At 44.8% G+C, this 20,915-nt stretch overlaps 1 protein-coding gene across 3 annotated transcripts in view; it reads right to left on the minus strand.

Moving 5' to 3' along the window:
* SIL1 (SIL1 nucleotide exchange factor) overlaps positions 1-20,915 on the minus strand; it is a 263,273-nt gene that overhangs the window by 226,336 nt on the left and 16,022 nt on the right. The window contains exon 2 of one of the 3 annotated variants that reach the window (XM_067031732.1): positions 12,718-12,851. The exons of the other annotated variants lie outside the window; for them this stretch is intronic. The gene's annotated coding sequence lies outside the window, so the exon portion shown is untranslated. The remainder of the gene's footprint in view (positions 1-12,717; positions 12,852-20,915) is intronic. 3 annotated transcript variants of the gene reach the window in all.

Raw genomic sequence — 20,915 nt, forward strand, 5'->3', positions numbered from 1 at the left:
ATTATACTCCCATAAAGATTTTTTTTAAAAAAACACTAAAAATAGAATTACCATATGATCCAGCAATCCCACTACTGGGCATATACCCAGAGAAAACTATAATTCAAAAGGACACATGCACCCCAATGTTCAATGCAGCACTATTTACAATAGCCAGGTCATGGAAGCAACCTAAATGCCCATCAACAGAAGAATGGATGAAGAAGATGTGGTAGATATATACAATGGAATATTACTCAGCCATGAAAAGGAATGAAATTGAGTCATTTGTTGAGACATGGATGGATCTAAAGACTGTTATACAGAGTGAAGTGAGTCAGAAAGAGAAAAACAAGTATCGTATATTAATGCATGTATGTAGAACCTAGAAAAAAGGTACAGATGTACCGGTTTGCAGGGCAGAAGTTGAGACACAGATGTAGAGAACAAACGTATGGACACCAAGGGGGGGAAAACTGTGGGGGAGTGGGGGGGTGCTGAATTGGGCAATTGTGATTGACATGTATACACTGATGTGTATAAAATTGATGACTAGTAAGAACCTGATGTATAAAAAATATTAATTACCCAAAAAAAAGAAGTTAGTGCTTCAACATATGAATTTTGAGGTGACATAAACAGAAAGGTGAGGCCTGTTCCTAAAGATTAGCTCATGCACTGAGAAAGGAAAATGAAGGACTGGGTAAGAAAGTGGCCTTGAGGACACAGCTGCTGACTGTGGGGGATGATGGCCAAAGACCCTAGGTATATGGGGACAATGATTGGAGCGGGGGCAGGAGGAAATGTCCAAAGTCAAATAAAGTCTTGAGGAAGTCTTAAGGACCTATTCCTCTCCCTTTCACAGAAAATAGCTAAATAATATTAATAGTAAGATTTATGTACATAAATAAGAATATTTACTGGGATTTGGGGTTGGTAAGACTGGGAATTTAGGGTTGGTAGATGCAACACAGCAAACTATATCCAATCTCCTGGTTAAACAGAAGGGAAGGGGTCAGGGCACCACCTTTAAAAGAATAACACAGCTATAGGACGTAACAAACTGATTACCAACTAGGTCCAGATGGTGGAAGATTCGACTTCCAGTAAACCTTGAGCCTCAGTATATACTCACTGTAATACATTATTATAAAACACACCCAGCAGTGCCATGACAGTTCCAAGGCCGACCATCAAAGATCACAAAGTGGGCAGTGGTCCAATTCCTGGAAATTTCTGCCCCTTCCCCAAAATAGCTGGAATAATCCTCCCACTCATTAGCCTATGAAATTACCCAGCCCATAAAAACTAACCACCCCATATTTCAGGGCCTCTCGCCTTCTGAGATGGCCCATACTCTGTCTGTGGAGTGTTTCTCTCCAAACAAATCCACTTCTTACCTATCACTTTGTCTCTCACTAAATTCTTTCTGTGATGAGACATATAGACCCTGAGCTTCATTAAGTCCTGAGACCAGGTGTGTGATCTCAATTAAAAGACCGTGGGTTCAAGTCTCAATTTGGCTGGGTTCAAGTCCCAAATCTGAGTTGTGTGGTTTCACTGAGATAAACCATAATGGAAAAGAATATTTAAAAAAGAATGTATAAATGAGTGTATAACTGAGTCACTTTGCTGTATAGCAGAGGTTGGCACAACACTGTAAATCAACTATACTTCAATAAAAATAAATAAAATTTTAAAATACCTCCCCCCAAAAAAGAATATTTACTAGGTACTAGGCACCAACTATATATTTGACACTGTGCCAAGTGACTGGCATGCAAGGTTCCATTTAAGCCTCATGGAAATTATTCCAGAAGATACAATCACCATTTTTATTTTACAGATAAGGAAGCAAACTTATATTGGGGAAAGTCTAGCAGCCCTCCAAAGATATCAGGTCCTAATGCCTGGAACCTGACAGTTTACCTTATAAGAAAAAAAGGTAGGGCTTCCCTGGTGGCGCAGTGGTTGAGAATCCACCTGCCGATGCAGGGGACATGGGTTTGTGCCCCGGTCCGGGAAGATCCCACATGCCGCAGAGCCATGGCCGTGGAGCCTGTGCGTCCAGAGCCTGTGCTCTGCAACGGGTGAGGCCACAACAGACAGAGGCCTGCGTACCACAAAAAAAAAAAAAAAAAAGTCTTCACAGATGCGATTAAATATCATAAAACGATTATCCTGGATTATCTGAATAGGCCCTAAATACAATCACAATGTTCTTGTAAGAAAGAGGTAAAGGAAAATTTGGCACAGGCACAGAAGAGAAGGTGATGTGAAAACAGAGCAGAGAGATTTGAAGATGCTGAACTTAAAGAATGGAGTGATGTGGACACAAGCCAAAGAATGCCAGCAGCCACCAAAAGCTGGAAGAAACAAGGAACAGATTTGCCCCAGAGCCTCCAGACAGAGTGTGGCCCAGCCAACACCTTGATTTCAGCCCAGTGATACTGACTTCAGACTTCTGTCTTCCAGAACGAGAACTAGAATCTCTACTTGTTTTAAGTCATCAGGCTTGTTTTAACCTTTTACAGCAGCCACAGGAAATTAATACCCCCAGCCAGCAGTGGCAAAGTCAGCCTTTGAACCTGGGTCCTTGTGACTCCAGGCCTGCACTCTTGAGCCCTGTGCCTTGCTCCTTGTCTGCACAAAGCCTCCCCAAGCCAGACCTGTGCACTGACGGGTGGCCCTGCCGAGACTTGAAGTAATCGGCACCAACAGCTCCTCTATGGCAAGGCCCCCAGACAAGCCTCTCTCCCTCCTTCTCCCATATCAGAGCAAGTGCTTATCAGAGGCAAAACGAACATCTTAGTGTTCTAATTATCAGGTATGGAGAGAAACAGCCCACAGACCAACATCTTGATGAGAAAGCAAACCAAAGTGCCTAACAAAGGTTTTCATCTAATTTATTTGTTTGCACTTGACTGTTTTCCAGAACATCAAGAAGCTCCTAATCTCTGTTGCTTGCTCCATTTGGCCCGTGATTTATTCTTTCCCACACAAACACGTTTGGGGAAGAGTATCAGCTCCAAGAACTGTTCCCCCCCTTTCCTGTTCCCCACTTGATGACTTCTCAGGGAAACAGAGTGAAGGAGAGTGCCATATTGAGTCCCTTTGTTGAAGCCTTTGAGATGAGCGGTGGTGTGAGCAGGCTGGCACAGAGGTGCCTCGAGTTAACCAATTCTGAATTAACAAGCAAGCGAATAAACACATTGTCAGGGCAAAGGTACTGCATCTCAAAATGCACTTTTTGAACCTATTCTGACAAGTTATGTTGAGCTTTATTTATAACACTTCAAAGTGAAGGTGGCAAAACACAGCTGTATGTTTTATAAAAATGATGATGTCCTGGTATTGGAGGATACTGTGGCTGCTGTGGCTATTAAATCTTTGCAGAGGAGCCAGTAACAAGCTGGGGGTTTCTAGGAGCACAATCAGCTTGCTGGATTAGCAAAGGGGAAGACTTGGGATTTACTAACATAGTAAAACAATAGGTAACTCATTACAGTACACAGAGTTCTCCTCCTTTTCTTTTTGCTAAATGCTTTTTTCTCTCCCCTCAACCTCCTATCTTCCTTCATGGTTCTTCTAGCAACTTCCTACCTTATTGTCACTTGCCAAGAAGGTTCAATCTGATATTCCATCAGTATCTCAAAATAACAATTACAGCTAACATTTAGAAAGTATTTATTCACCAGACATTGGGCTCACAACAGCCCTATGTCATAGGTACCATCGTTATCCTCCATTACATATGAGAAAGCTAGACTCAGGGGAGTAAAGTCACTTTTCCAAGGTCACAGAGCTAATCAGTGGCAAGGTCAGAATTCAAAAGCAGATCTGACTCCAAAGTCCAAGCTCTTACCTATATCATACTGCCTGCCTCCCAGATGAACTGGGGGCCTTACTACTGTGACCTAGAGAAGATCTTAGGAGACAAACCCACATGTCTTTGGCTTGAGGCTCCAACTGCTCAGAAAGCCTGGCAAAAATTGTCCAGAAAATTTCTTTCCTTCCCCATTTCTCATAGAGAATCATCTGGAAAATACAGTTAGTCCCAAAGAATCCTTAGGGGAATGTAAATGAACCTAAAAATGAAAGCAAGTTTACCCCTTCCCCAAACAAACCAAAACTCCTGGATTTAGCAGTACCTGAAAGGAGCCCACCCCACCTCTGCTCCCTGGACCTGCCTGAATCTCACTCAACAGGCTGTCACCAACAAGATCCTCATTCCACCACCAAGGGAATAACGGAGAGTCCGCAAGTCTTGGGAAGAAAACCAAAAAAAAAAAAAAAAAAGGCAAAAAGGGAAGGAATAAATAAGAAAAGAACAAAGCTCAAACTCTTATTTATTATGTATCTGCAGGTTCCGGTTTTTTAACCTTCTTATTAAAATATTCTGGCTCCAAATTCATTTTCTTTGCTTAGTCCTAATTATTGCTTCAGCTCTCTTCAAATGGGCACCCAAAGATGTTGAAAAATGTATCTGAAAGGTCACTACCTTCCATGGGAACTGCAGGGAAAGGCCCTGACATCTTGCTCCAAAATGCTATTTTGTAACTTCATAGGATAATACCCTAGAATTAATCAGGGTAAAGAGTTCTCCATTTCCCCAGGCAACAGGGCTCACGGGGGGGCTAGGCAGGCAAGGGGAAAGAAAGATGGTACTAAGAGAGAAAAGCCCCCATTTCCTCATCTAGCAGCACAGGCATAAAACAGGCTCCCAAATGCTACCCAAATCACTAGGCTAGTACTGACATCAAATTCCAAAGCTACAAGTCACATGAGGTAACACTGTCCATTCTAATGGGGGAGGGGTCAGTAGGATGCTGGGAGATGAGGAACTGGGGTGGCAAAGAAAGAGAATGGAGAAGAAATGTAAACCATAAATTAGGGCCAGAAGCCCTGCTGCTTCTCCTGCTAAGAGCTGGCAATGAAGGACTGAATCAACTTCCTAGGTAAGACCATGAAAGGGGATGTTAAAATAAATTGAGAGAGAAAGAGGAAAAAGATCAGAGGAGAGAAGGAGAGTCTTACTAAACCAGGTTTGCAATTTGTCTGCTCTCAGAGCTGAAGCTCTGAGTGGCAGGTTTTTTAAGGTTTATTTTAAGAGCTTTGAGGCCTTTGGGGGCAAAAAAAAAAAAAAAAAAACCTCACTAATTCTACCTTTTTCAAAGTCTCCTGAATTTTGCTGTAATGGAGGGCATTTGCATGAAACAAGATGGATTTCTCTTAGAGAAGGGTCCATTCCTCAGAAAATGAATGTGTTCATTCATGTGCATGTGTGTGCATGCGTGTGTAAAAGAAGAGAGACATTTGAGATCTGTTTCCATAGTACTCTATTACTCCATCAGATACACAGGTGAAGAATACGGGGGGGCGTGGGGGGGGCAGGGCTGGGGGGCCTGACCCTCCAAATCCTTGTGAACACAATAATTGGCAACTGGTTTTGAAGAAGTTCTTAGGATTTAAGGAAAGAAGAGAAAATCAATGCAAATCAAAATAAAAAGAGATACAAGTTGGTTTCCTTTTTAACCAAAAAACAAACAAACAAACAAACAATGCAAGAAAAGAGAGAAAGAGAGAGAGGAAAGAAAGGAAAGGAAAGGAAAGGAAAGGAAAGGAAAGGGAAGGGAAGGAAGAAAAATAAAGAAAGAAAGAGAGAGAGAGAGAGAAAGGAAGGAAGGAAGGAAGGAAAAAAGAAAGAAAGAAAAAGAGAGAGAGAGAGAAAGAGGGAAAGAGAAAGAGAGGAAGGAAGGAAGGAAGGAAGGAAGGAAGGAAGGAAGGAAGGAAGGAAGGGAGGGCAGGAGGGAGGAAGGAAAGGGGTAGCCTGATAAGCTACCGGAAACGTAGGCCATCACCTCCCCTAGTTTGGGGACTCACTGGCTGATGCACCTTTAAATGACTCAGAATTATGGATGACAGTCAAAATGGGGTGGGAGAGTATAACAGTGCATTTTACCCATCCCAACCACATTCCTACAATCACACACACACACAAAAAAAAAAACACATAGCTTGGGGGAAAAGAAGATGAAGCCTAACATTTTATCTACAATCCTGGCTAGAAGAAAGCTGTGAAAATTCTGAAAGAAAATATTCCTTTGAACAAGAATTGTAGAAACAACAGAAGGACCAGGAAATAGAGAAGTGAGAGAAGATTAAGGGAATAGAGGTCATCATTTAGCTCAGAAAAGACTGAAGAGGGGAGGTGAAAGAAGTGAGAATAATGATTTTTGAGCCGAGAGAAAGTTGCTTGAGAGAGCTACTTGCTGTTCTACCAAAAAGCCACCTTCTGGTATCAGAATCTTCAAACACTTGTCTTGCTGGCTTATAGCTGAAATTCTTGCATTTAAAAAAGTCACTAAAAACTGGACTTCTTGATAAATTTAAACACAGATTAAAGATTACCCCAGATGGATAGAGGATGGTCAGTAATGACAGCAAGTTAAGACACTGACTTAGTAGTAACAAGAGTGACCAAATACCCCGAATTAACCACAAGTCTAAGCCCTTCACAGGAGGAAAATAAGGAGAGAGCTGACAAGGAACTATCCAATGTCTTCCTTTTCTGAGCTTTATAAATAGTGAAGAATCAACAATATCTAAAGCAGGTCAAGATAACTGTGTATAAGAGACAAGGGAAAGGAAAAGGCAGCTTTAGATGGGAGAAAGGGAGCCTTGGAAATGAGTAAAGACCAGTACTTTCAGGGCTATAGTTCTCAATAAACACAGACCCTTTTTAGGAATTTAAGCCCATGTCTGCTGGCTTACTCTGCTCCCAACACACTCTCCTGCTCATATCCATGTCTGGGATTTCATTCTCTAAATCCAGGCCCAGGTCTTTGAGTACTAGTAACATTTAGGACCCAAACATTTACAAAGATGGCTGGATTCCTGCTTCTTCCTTATTCTAGGAGCTTGGAGCGCTTCCCTAGCAAAGCAAAGCAGATTGCCTAGGATTTACCAGGTGGGCATAGCAGTACTGAGCCTACAGCCCCTGCAGCTCCCTAGGTTACAGGCCCTCTGCAAGGGGAACAGTTAACTGGTCCAGGTCTCACTCGTGCCACTAACATCTGCCACGAAAAAACAGGGCACTGCCAGAAAGAGAAGCACTATCCCCTCTGACTGCTCCATGTCTCACCCTGCTACTCACTCACATTCTGTGAATTTGTATCTATCTGGCCATCCTCAATTTGTCAATTCTTGTCTAATGCCCTTGTCTAAGTACTTAGGTAGTATTGCAAAAAGTGTCAGAGTGAGATAAATTTGCCATCATGGTCAGCTTCTGTGTTTTGTTTTATTCCAAGCAAATGCACTAGAGCTTGCTTCCTATAACAGAAAACCTAAAAATCAATGCCCAAAGCCCAATAACTACAAACTCCCCTTTCCAGTAACAAAATGCCTGGAAGAAAGAAAGCCACTTTTATAAAAGGAAGCTACAGAAGAATAGCCTCTCCCTAGAAGATTCCAATTAATGGTTGAGGGGAAGGGGGGGAGGACAATTAATAAGTAATGAACAAGAAAGAAAATCATCTTGATTACATTTATTTAGGAAACAAAGCATTATGAATGTGAGCACCTGTGTAACCAGTCTGAATAATAACAAAATCCATTCTCATTTACAAGCTCATTTGTTCAATATATGTTGTCTGATCATCTACTATATGCCAGGCACTGTTTCTACCACTGGAAATACAGCTGTGAACATGACAGACAGCTGTTCTCATGTAACTTACATTCTGGTGGAGGGAGAACAGTCAACAAGGAGCAAACAAGAAAAATATCAAACACTTATGTTACCATGACAAAAGTAGTCACTTTAAACCAGAGAAAAGGAAGGGCCTTTCTCTTAAGTAACAGCAAAACTGAGATCTGAAATGACATGGAGTCAGTCAATTGAACCTGAGGGAAGAGTATCTCAGCCAAAGGGTACAGTTGAAGCAAAGGTCCTCTATGTGAGGAACAGAAAGGAGGTCACTGTGGCAAGAACACGGAGATCAAGGGAGAGAGTGCAGGAAATGTGGCTGCCAAGGCAGGCAGGTGGGGATCTGCTCAGTAAAGGCCTATAACCAGGGTAGGGAGTTTGGACCTTATTCTAAGTGTGATGGTAAGCCAGAAAAGAGTGAAAGGCAGGGGAGCTACATGGTCCTTAAGAACTTATTGTGGAAAGTTGGTAGCTTATTCCAGGATGTAGATTGACTTTTGAAAAAATTTATCTGTCCCCAGAAGTTTCCAAGGGTTTCATTTCCCAAGAGACATGCTCAACTGTTTCTTAATCTATAAGTCATTGAAGATGTACTATGTCAAGGGCACTGTGCTGTTTTACATACATTATTTTATTCAAACCTCAACCAACACTATGAGTAGATATTATCATTTCCATTTTACAGATGAGGACGCCAAAGTTCACAGAGAAGGGGAAATGACTTGCCCAAGACCACACAGCATGTACAAGGCAGAGCCAGGGCTGGAACCCAGGTCAGTCTGACTCGAAGGAGCCGGGGCCCCCATCCACTTTGCTCTAATGATTCCCAACCCCTTTCCGTTTGGAGCATTGGGGGAGAGACAATAGTTCTTTCGGGTGACCACTCAAACCTTCTGCTTATTGCTTTTCTTCTAACTGAAGCAGTCTCTCATATTCCCCAGTGAGGAACAAAGATTGGGGCCTGACTCCAAATACCTTCTCCAGGAAACTTCCCTAACAAACCAAATCCATTCTCACCATTCCATGCCCTTGGCCAGCCTTTCTTGGCACCTGCGGTCCCATCCATAGCTTCTCTACTTGATTGGGTATGAAGTCTTTGAAGGTACTATAATCTTCACCATTCACTGAGCACCTACCACATACCAGGCACATGATGTACATTATCTCATTTCATCCTAACTGCCCCAGCAGGTGGGTATCAGCATACCTTATTCAGATGAGGAAACTGAGTGACAGAATTACTAGGACAGGGTCAAAAACTAGCAATTAGCAGAAGTGGAATTCTCTTTCTTCCTACAGAATGCAGTGCACACAGCTTACTAAATGGTGAGTGAATGAAGGGACATATAAACTCATCATGGCAACCCCTACCCCCATGAATGAGGAAGAAAGCATGGACACAGGTCAGGGCCCACACACTCTAGATGAACACATCTCATCTTCTCAGCCAATGAAGGTTCCAATTCAGAGAAAGTGAAAGACTCTGTCATTCCTCCACCCTCACTTCCACCCCCACAGGAATCAAATACATCAAATTAACTTTCTTCAACACCTCCACCAAATACAATCCCATTACAAAGATCATTCCCCTCCCCATACCCAACACTACTGGGGGGTATTTTATTTCACCAATTTGGTACTAAACAAACCTTTACAGAAAATACAACCCAGCTTATTTTTCATTGTCTCTTTTATGTCAACCACCTTACACAGTATTTTACAAAGGAAAAGTAGCAGCAACAATAGAGTGTTTCAAGGAACAAATAAAAGGGGCCAAGGATGTTCACTACCAGAAATGGAAACTCAGAAGGCAACAAAAAGAGAAGGCTGCTCCAAATGGTGCAGTCCTAGCAAGAAGCAGGGCTACCTAACCAAGAGCTAAGCACCCCCATCCCTAAGCCAGGAGCAAACAGGAATCAAGGCGTGCTGGTGGCTAGGGGCCGCAGGAGGAGGAAGAGGCCCACAGGAAGACAAAGCATCACCAAGTGGACATCTGATCGGAATCCTCTCTAGGGGACTCCTTGTTTTACTGAAGCATGACCACACAGAACAGCAGAAAAAGTGACCACAGGGACTTCCCCGGTGGCGCAGTGGTTAAGAATCTGCCTGCCAATGCAGGGGACACGGGTTCAAGCTCTGGTCCGGGAAGATCCCACATGCCGCAGAGCAACTAAGCCCGTGCGCCTCAACTACTGAGCCTGTGCTCTAGAGCCCACGAGCCACAACTACTGAGCCCGTGTGCCACAACTACTGAAGCCCACGCGCCTAGAGCCCGTGCTCCACAACAAGAGAAGTCACTGCAGTGAGAAGCCCATGCACCACAATGAAGGGTAGCCCCCACTCAACGCAACTAGAGAAAGCCCGCACGCCACAACAAAGACCCAATGCAGCCCCCAAAAAAAGTGACCACAAAACTGAGCACCTCAAAGCCAGGACATCTTTATGCCATGCCCAGCATGGAAAACAAACAAAATTAGCCAAATAAACCATTTGGCTAATAAAAGTTACCACTTTTTATTCATCATTTACGTTGCGAAGGAAGCTAAGCACCTTTCATATAGTCTCACCAATACTTCTCAACAACTACCCTATGAGGTGGAAACTTATTATTATTTCCCAGTTAGAGCTAAGAAAACTATGGGTCAGAGAAGTCAAGTAACTTGTCCAAGATCACACAGCTTATAAGTAGTGAAGCAGAGATTCTAACTAAGGTCTGCTCAATTGCAAGGGTCATGCTCCTAACCACTATATGCAGTATGCCCTTCCAGCTGAGAAAGTGAAAGGAGCAGTGGCCAAGGCTATAATACTGCTGAGGAAGGGCTCTGATCTAGGGTCTGGAACCACCTATCATGCACCTAACTCTTGGTCTGACAGCATGTGACTCTGACCCAGGCTTCTTTATACCACAGGTTCCTCCAGCATCTCAGTCTTCCTGGCTACACAGTGAGAAGAATGACTACAGCACATTTCCGGCCCTCCAGACACTGGCTGCTGCCAAGAGAGAACATGTGCACACCTGCATCAACCAGAATTGAGTGGTATACAAACTGCAGGTGCTGGCTTTGCTAACTTGGCACATCACATCTCAGGGAGGTGCCTGTGTCAGTGGCTTAAGCGGTACAAGGTGAAAGGGGTAGCCCTTGCTCAGTAGTGACAGCCAACACAGGGATGGCAAGACAGCAGGTTACAAAGTGCTTTGTTGCTGTCACATGTTAACAAGCGACAGGCATGAAACCTCCAGGCCTTTTTCTGGGAAGATGGAAAAATGCCAAATGCCAGTACTCTGAGCCACCACGTCTGCTGAGTGGCCAGGTGGCCCCAACAACACACTGATGGTGGGCACTGAGAGAGGACTTGACTCAGGAGGAACAAGGCAACATGGCATGGGGTAGATCTCAAGATTACCCTTTAGCTGACTGAAGGAAAACAAGTAACCTATTACAGTAATGTTCCTTTTCTGGTCTTCATTCTCACTCTCAAAACCCATCCAATGTTCCATCTAACAGAGTGATCTGTTCATAGTGCAAATTCAATCATCTCACCACAACCACGACTAACAACCCTCCAACCCTCCAAAGGACTCTTCTAGTAAATACAAAATGCCTTGCCATGGCTGAACAGGCCTGCCCTTGCCAACCCCTCCAACCTGACCCTGTACCCATCTCCTCTCACTCTCTGTGCTCTGGCCACGTTTTATTTCAGTTCCCCATAGAAGTCATGCTTCTTTGCTCCCCACCCGCTCCCCCCCAGGAGGCTTTGTAAACACTGGCCCTCAACCTGAAATGCTCTTCAACCTCATGTTACTTTGCTTAGTAAACATCTGTTTGTTCTTCACAATTTAACTCAAACATCATTTCCTCAAGGAAGCTTTCCCTGATACCCTCTTAACCCCAGGATCAAGTCAAATCCCGTCAAATATTCTCATGGTACCATATTCCTTTCTTTCCACACATTTATTATAATCATAATTTTACATTTATGTATATGATTATAATTTGATTTGATGTCTATATTCCTCAATACTTTAAGTAGGAACTGTATATGACTTGGTCACAAGTGTATCTCAGGGCTTACTATAGTGTCTGGAATGTAACAGACACTATATATATGTTTATTGACTGAAAGAAAAATTCAGAGAGAAGGAAAATGAAGCTCTGTCCAAATCAAAATGGTTCTGCTTAGAGAAGCTGTTCTCCTCTTGTGACCTTAAGACAAACTACTCTTCCCCTTCCCCCTTCCTATTCCCAAATTTCTTCCAGAAGTTACTTTCTATATCCTGCCATGGTAGCCATAGTGATAAGCTGGCCTACAGCCAAAAATAGACTAAAAAGATATCACCTTGTCTGAGTACTCCAGGCTTCCAAAATAAAAGTCCACAGCAAAAGCCCAGGCATATAGAAATATAATAACCTTTACCCAGTAGAGACTGAGCCAAACAACTAGCAGCCTCCGCAAGAAACAAGTACTTCCCAAAGGCAGGCAGTGCCCCCACATGACCCACCCAAAGGAAAAAGGGGAAAGGAGAAAGGCTGCAGGCAACTGAGGCAGAAGCAAGGATACCATTCCCTGAAGGGATTTTAAACCCTATCTTTTACTCCCTGGATAAAGCAGAGATGTGCCCAAACATGAAATATCAAAAGTCTCCCTGAGAGGCAGCTTCAAAGTAGGTCTACAGATTGTGGCTCAGAGAAGCAACACCAGGGCCTGAAGAAACTCACATAAAGCTCTAATTGAGGCCAAAATCCCTTTTAGAAGCAGGAGGGTCTTGTCCTTGCCCTTCTACTCTTTAGGATAGGCAGGTGGGGGTGGGGTGAAGGAAGCAGAAGCATTTACTGAGTTCTACTTAGTGGCAGGCATAGTGATAGGTACTTCAGAGACAGGGCTGTTAGTGAAAAAAATGAGACATAGATGAGCACATACAAAATCAGGCAGGTGAGGCTCAGGGAGGTTAAACTTGTCCAACAGCTAACGAGTGGCAAGGTCAGGAGCAAACCCAGGTCTGCCTGAATTCAAACACTCTTTTCTCCTACCCCAGTGCTGTCTTTGTGGGTCATCTCTGCTCCAGCTCATCTCCAGCTCTGCTCCTCACACCTTCACCACCACCTTCCTATCCAGAGTGGGAATGCAGCTCCAGCAAGCTCTGTGGGTAAGGAGAGGCTGTCTTCTGCAAGCACAGCCTCAATTAGTATGTACACATAAATGAGGTACACCCCATCCCCCAGGTATGGAATATATTTCATGGTAGGGAGTAGAGCTCATCACCTGTAGCTAAGAAGATGAGGCTGGATTTTCTGAAAATCCCAAATGGGCCCATAGGGATGAAGTCTCTCTGCCTTTCCTAGAACCCACTGCTGCTGGGTGCTAGGATGGTAAAACTTAAACCTAAGGATGGTGTATGCTCCATCACACCATGAGAAAGACAGTACCTTTAAGGCAGACAACCCTAGCTGAAGTTTCCATAGCCCTTCTAGCTATGCAGAGAGGGTAGCAACTCAATACCTGAATCATTCACATCCACCCCGGCATCTCTTACAAGATTAAGCACTCATTCCCTGTGCTACAGTTCAAGGTTAACCCTTCCCTTGCACTCATTACAGGATCTGCCTCTTATCAAATGCTATGCCAGCTGATTATTATGATAACTATTATGCCATTATAATAACATTATTGCACTTTTTTCCTGCACTTAACATCTGTTGGCTGATAGGTTTAACTGGTACATAAGCAATAATTACTCAGTGCTCTCTCCTTTCCAACCGAGCCTCTAGTGTGACTCTTAAAGCTAAATCCAACTGCAGCAAATGCCCAGCCCCAGCAGCAGTGGGAAACATGGCTCATGTGGGCTCAACCACCATATTTCCAGCGGTCACAGTACCAGAAACAGAGGCTCTGCTAGGTCCCTAATTGTTGACACACTCCCCCATTCCTGGGAAGGTGATGGAATTTGGGGAAAACACAAAGCAGCAAGCAATTTATTGTTGAAAACCCCTACAGGGTCAGAGGAATCGTGTACAGGCCTCAGTAGTGCAGAGGGACAAGCAGTACCAAATCATAATGCTACACATCACAGCAAGAGAAGGAGGAAAGAAAAATGCATTTCTCCACTGGGAGCTCTCAAATAAATGGTTTCCACAGAGCCATTCTGCCTACTTCCCTATACACACTTCTTGGCAACTGCTGGTAAATTGGCAACAGAAAGAGGAAGAGGGAACAGAGGGCTATCTTCAGGCCCCATATTGAAGCTAAGAAATCCATCAACCTGGCTGCTGGGCCTTCTTCATGCAGAGCCCACTAGGGGCCAGGATGCAGCCTGGAGTCCGAAATGGAGAAGCAAGACCCACTTCCGGTCAGCCAAAGCCCCTGACACAGTATAGATACATGACTATACATGTCACGCTATATATGACAAAGTAGAGAAAGATGTGAGATTCTATGACTACAGAATACCAATATGCCTGAATTACACATTAGCCTTATTAAAGAAAAGACAACCCATAGCAAGGCTGCATAAAAAACACATGATAAAACAAACCCCACCAGGAGACCAGGGCTGCCCCTCTTTGTTCTCTGCCCTGTAATACACAGGGCTCTTTTTTTTTTTTTTTTTTTAAGGCAGAGAGGGGGCGGAAGGTTATTTGAATTTAAATTACCCATGAACACTATAATCTGTGTGCAAGGAGAAAAGGAACATTCAAGAGTGCCAAGCGCAGGCCTTTGGGACATGTGTGGCCGAGGCAGTAGTAGCCCACAGGGCTTTCTCCTTCAGCCTCAGCTTGCTACTACTCTCATCACTTGGGAGCAAGCAAGCCAGCAGGCATGGCCCAGGCAGCACAAAGGGGCACTGTCTCCTAAATCTAGGGATAAGATTGTCCTCTCAGAAGGAAATTAGTATGAAGCAACAAAAAATGCACAAGACCAGTCATCCACAGAAGTAATCCATCTGAGAAGGGAGTTTGGAAAGGTGTTTCTGTCTCACCACTATATTCTCATGGCCAAGCAGTACCTGACACATAGTGGGTGCTCAGCAAAAAACTGTAATTCGGGGCTTCCCTGGTGGCGCAGTGGTTAAGAATCCACCTGCCAATACAGGGGACACGGGTTTCAGCCCTGGTCCGGGAAGATCCCACATGCTGTGGAACAACTAAGCCCATGCACCACAACTACTGAGCCCGCGTGCTGAAACTACTGAAGCCTGCGCACCTAGAGCCCATGTTCCACAACAAGAGAAGCCACCGCAATGAGAAGCCCACGCACCGCAACGAAGAGTAGCCCCCACTCGCCACAACCAGAGAAAGCCCATGCGCAGCAACGAAGACCCAACGCAGACAAAAATAAATAAATACATAAATTTATTTTTTTAAAAAACCAAAACTGGGCTTCCCTGGTGGTACAGTGGTTGAGAATCCACCTGCCGATGCAGGGGACACGGGTTCGTGCCCCGTTCCAGGAAGATCCCACATACCGCGGAGCAGCTGGGCCCGTGAGCCATGGCCGGTGAGCCTGCGCGTCTGGAACCTGTGCTCCACAACAGGAGAGGCCACAACAGTGAGAGGCCCACATACCGGAGAAAAAAAAAAAAACCCAAAACTGTAGATTCAATGGTAGCCAGAAAGCCTCCTTAGGTTGGAACAGATTGAGGAAAGCTAGAATCTAGTTGTTCCTACTGTAATCTGTGGTAAAAGAATGACTGTGGTCTGCAAAGTATACATAAAAGGGAATCTAGAGAATAAAAATTGAATCTCTCTCCAATACATTCCTGGTGCCCGAACAGACTGACAAGTGTATTTTGCTCAGAATACAGATATAGCCCTAGAAGGACAATGCTGCAAGGAAAGAAGAGGAGAGGGAAGGAGACAGGGGAATAAATAGGACAAAATATTTACTGAGTGCTTACTATATACATATCTGAAAACTCCAGGGGGGGTTTACAAATGAAGAAATAGGAGCAGAGAGGTTAAATAATTCATCTCAAGTCTCGAAGCTAGTATACGGTTTGAATCCGGGTCTATTTTATCTACAACCAAGAGCTTTCCATGATTCTTCACCTTGACTTCCTCCAGAGCTGAGTTGGCTCCCAGCTCACCTTTCCTATAGTGGAGACAATACTCCTACCTGTGCACACAAATCAACTTGGTAGTCATGTTTCTCAGAGTTAATTAGTTAACTGAAACTGTGGCTTGATGGTCTCATGAATTTCATATGCTTAAGAGAGCCCACTGGAACTTAAACCTGGGTGAACTAACTGAGTTTCCAGACCTACAAAGCGCCAACCAGTAAGGCCTTGACTAAGCCATCAGCTGGTACATATCTCTATAACAACTCTCTTCAGCATAGCACAGGTTAGGGCTAGGTGAATAAAGATAACCTGAGCATGATCTCTGCATGCCCCCGAAAAGTTCTCTTCAGAGATTGCAAAGGAGGTACCAGGAGCCTCTCCCACTCTGAGCTGTGTCAGTAATGCACAGAATTCTCTTTGAAGGCAACCTTATTCTGATTTAAGTAAGAATAGAAAAGGTAAAAAGTCAAAGATTTCTGCTTAGCTCTTAGAAGCAGTTGAGCCTTCCCTCCATGGTGCTCACTGCCTCTCTGGAGCTTCCAGAGACCTTCCACACCCATGACACCAGGGGAAGCAGACTGGAATGGGTAAGATGATTTTTTTTTTAATTTACTTATTTATTTATTTTTGGCTGCATTGGGTCTTTGTTGCTGTGCAGGGGCTTTCTCTGGTTGCAGCGAGAGGGGTAGCACTACTCTTTGTTGCGGTGTGCGCGGGGGCTTCTCATTGCAGTGGCTTCTCTTGTTGTGGAGCACGGGCTCTAGGTGCGCGGGCTTCAATAGCTGTGGCACGTGGGCTCAGTAGCTGTGGCTCACGGGCTCTAGAGCACAGGCTCAGTAGTTGTGGCGCACGGGCTTAGTTGCTCCAAGGCATGCAGGATCTTCCCAGACCAGGGATGGAACCTGTGTCCCCTGCATTGGCAGGAGGATTCTTAACCACTGCGCCACCAGGGAAGTCCCAGGGTAAGATGATTTCCAATGTTGTATTCTGAAGAGACCAGTGGTGAGGATCAGCCAGTGTTTCTAATGGAAGTGAATACCCTGGACAAACTCAGGGGAAACTAAGAAGTACTAAAACACACTGTCTCTCAGGGTTGTCTGTTTATTTTGCCTCCTGTATGAGGGTTTTTATCAGTTAAAATTGTTTTTTTCATTGCTTAGGGAAGCTGACGATTCACCCAGTTGCACAACAGCTGCTGGGAAGACCTGTGGGAAGGGACCACCTGGCAAAGGCAGGTTGTGTATGGTGAGGAGGGTCTCCCAGGGCACTCCCAGGGAGTGCCCTACATGCCAAACCATATGTTGTCAGGATATTAATCCAAACCCATCTTGCACACTTTACAATGTTTACTCTCTCTGGGACATGGAGCATTAAATTATATCCAAGGACTACATGCGTCCTTCCAATTCTATTCCATACTTACTTCTTTGCTCAAAAGATTTGTAACCTGGAAACAAAGCCCTCTGCCTAATAGCAGCAATAACACTCAGCAAAAAATAGAAAACCAGACTGTCAAATCAAGCTTCCCTAAAAGGTATTGCCCCAATGGAGCCTTAATTTACCCTATCTAGAAAATGGAGAAACCTACTACTGACCCCTTTTTTCCAGAGAAGACAGGCCTAGGTAATGGAGATTCCTAAAGAGGGAAAAGCTAGAGCCAAAAGAGGAAAGAGAAAACACCACAGCTCCACCCCCTGCCCCTACTGCAACAGCTCTGAAAACCTGTAAGAGAATTCCAAAAAGAGAAGACTACCTTACTGCCATAAGAACTTAGAGCAAGGGGCATGAAGGTAAACTAAGGCTACCCAGAACAGTCACAGCTCTACCCTGACTAGCTATATGGCCCCAAGTAAGTCATTCAGACTCCCCAAACCTCAATTTTTCACCTCTATAAAATGGGGATGTTGTAAGGATCAGATAAAACAATGTATCCAAAAGCCCTTTAAAGACAGTAAAATGTTGAACGTACTTTAGGCCTGATTGTCATTCTAAGACCCCTAAGTGAGAAACCCTAAAACACTTCTGGGGACCAGAGAAGCAAGGTTGCCACCTCTGAGAGGCAATCTACAGTGACTGGGTCTAGGTGTTTACAGAGAAACCCATGCTTCAGGACTAAAGAGAGAACAGAGAATTTGAAGAGGAGATCAAACTTAGGCTTGCTCAGGTCCATTAAAAAAAAATAACAATATATGTACATGGTTCAAATTAAAGAAAGCACACAAAGGTATACAATGAAAAGTCAGTCTCCCTCCTCTCCTGTTCTCCAGCCACACAGGGGGTCTCACCAGAGACAACCACTCTTTTCAGTTTCTCATGTATTCTTCCAGATATTCCAATCAGCTAGTTCCTACCGCAGATGAGGATACCACTGGTGGCAACACTTTCAGACCCGCAAGTAATAACAAGCAGTAAGCACTGCCATGGGCCCTTAGAGACTATGAAAGAACAGGACAGCCAAAGGAAAGATAATGCCCTCTAAGAGGTTCCATAGAGGTACAGATTTCCTTCTGGCTATTATACTGCTTTGCCCCTTGGCTGACCATGTTTAGGCAATGATTTTGTACAATATATTTCCCTTTCAGTTGTGCTTGCTTGTCCAGAACCCCTTCTCAGAGAAGCCATTAACAGGAATGGTCTCTGGGACTTCACACTGTACCAGCCTGACCACCAGGCCCTTAGAAGTCGACAGAAGCAAGAACCACCATCAAACCGGCCTCAGCCGAGGCTGGGCAAAAAGAGCAAAAATCACATATGTCCCCAGGACATCATCTTTCTGGGGACAGAATACAAGGGAGGATGAAGCCCAGACCATGCATGGTCTCTGCAGGACTCAGCTCAAGAAACTAAGTCACTACCCACAGAAAGTCACAAGATGCTCTCAACCTAAGCTAGGCTTTCACCAAAACTCCCTCAAAAGCTTTCAGGGCTTCCCTGGTGGCGCAGTGGTTGAGAGTCTGCCTGCCGATCGATGCAGGGGACACGGGTTTGTGCCCCGGTCCGGGAGGATCCCACATGCCGTGGAGCGGCTGGGCCCGTGAGCCATGGCCGCTGAGCCTGTGCTCCGCAATGGGAGAGGCCACAGCAGTGAGAGACCCACGTACCACACATACACACACCAAAAAAAAAAAAGCTTTCAAAGTATGCCCTCCACTCCCTTTCTTCTTCCACAAGGAACTTAAATGTGTGAAATTTCAGCCTCTACCCAAAGGTCACAAATGGATAGTGTATAGGTCAAATCTATACCACAGATGTGCTTTGGTAGTCCTTGGGGATTTCACATTAAAATCTGGATTTCTAGCTTCTCTTGTAATATGAGATGAGGAGGCCACTAAAGCCACACTCACCCATGGCAATAATGGGCTGAGTAGCAGCTGTCCCCCATGGAGCTCATAAGCGCTCCGGTTTGACACAGCCCAACATTCCCTGCTGCCTCACACTGTTTCTGACCTGGCCCTGGAACATCTTTGAGTTGGAGACCCCTGGCCAGTGAGTGACAGAGAAGGCTGATGAACTGGTAGGCAGAGGAACTGACCAAATGGCTGGATTCCTGGATTCAAAAGCATGTATTAAACACCCTCTATGTGCCAGGAATTGTGCTGGGGGCTGGGTACACAAAGAAGAATGAGGGATGCAGTTTCTGCCCTCTGAGAATTTCTAATCAAGTTGGGAAGATAAGACTTACTCTAAAGAATCAGACTGTTTCACACAAAGGGCTCTGGGAGTTGAGTGTGCCAGACTCACTGTGATTAGGGATCAAGGAATATTTCAGGGAAGCACTGAGATTTGAACAGAACTGTTAATCATTTCTCAGGCATTCATGTATTCATTTATTCAACAAGCATTTATGGTGTCCATGTTACACTCAGCATTATGCTGGAGACAAAATAAAGCACGCCCATGTCCATGAGATGCTCATATAATAAGAGACAAAGCAATGAACTAGGATAAAATATGCTGAATTCTATAATCAAAGTGTTGCTATGGTGGCATCCCTGGTGGCACAGTGGTTGAGAGTCTGCCTACCAATGCAGGGGACACAGGTTCGAGCCCTGGTCTGGGAGGATCCCACATGCCGCAGAGCAACTGGGCCTGTGAGCCACAACTACTGAGCCTGTGCATCTGGAGCCTGTGTTCCGCAACAAGAAAGGCCACGACAGTGAGAGGCCCACGCACCGCGATGAAGAGTGGCCCCTGCTCGCCACTAGAGAAAGCCCTCGCACAGAAACGAAGACCCAACACAGCCAAAAATTAATTAATTAATTAATTTTTTTCAAAAAACTCACTCACTTTAAAAAAAAAAAAGTGTTGCTATGGGGATGCAGATGAGTAGGTATCAGGCAAGGCTGACTGAAGAAGGTGGATCTGCAGCATAAAGTAGGAAACTAAGCAGAGAGTACTCTGGACAAAAGAACTGGCAGAGACGCAAACATGCAGAATGATTACAGGACCACGTGGATCAGTTTACCAGGAGCAAAGGGTACTTGTAACGGTACAGGATATAATTAAAGTGGTAGGACAGGGATACCCCGTGATAAGCATGAACACCAGGACAAGTGATACGTATGGAATTTATTTAGCAGCCAGTAAGTGCCACTGAAAGCTTCTAAACATGAGTGTTCTCCAATCAGCACTGTATTTAGGAAGACCCTAATGGGCAGTGGTACACAATGTCCTGGAGAAAGCCTAAGGAAAAGACAGGAGGAGGCTCCTATAAAAACTCAGGTACATGGGCTTCCTTGGTGGCGCAGTGGTTGAGAGTCTGCCTGCCAATGCAGGGGACACGGGTTCGTGCCCAGGTCCATGAGGATCCCACATGCCGCGGAGTGGCTGGGCCCGTGAGCCATGGCCACTGAGCCTGCGCGTCCGGAGCCTGTGCTCCGCAACGGGAGAGGCCCGCGTACCGCAATAAAAAAAAAAAAAAAAAAAATCTCAGGTACAGGGCTTCCCTGGTAGCACAGTGGTTGAGAATCTGCCTGCTAATGCAGGGGACACGGGTGCGAGCCCTGGTCTGGGAGGATCCCACATGTCGCGGAGCAACTAGGCCTGTGAGCCACAACTACTGAGCCTGTGCATCTGGAGCCTGTGCTCCGCAACAAGAGAGGCTACAATAGTAAGAGGCCCGTGCACCGCGATGAAGAGTGGCCCCCGCTTGCCACAACTAGAGAAAGCCCT

Source organism: Kogia breviceps, chromosome 4 (assembly GCF_026419965.1).
Source record: "Kogia breviceps isolate mKogBre1 chromosome 4, mKogBre1 haplotype 1, whole genome shotgun sequence".
Classification (NCBI taxonomy): Eukaryota; Metazoa; Chordata; class Mammalia; order Artiodactyla; family Physeteridae; genus Kogia; species Kogia breviceps.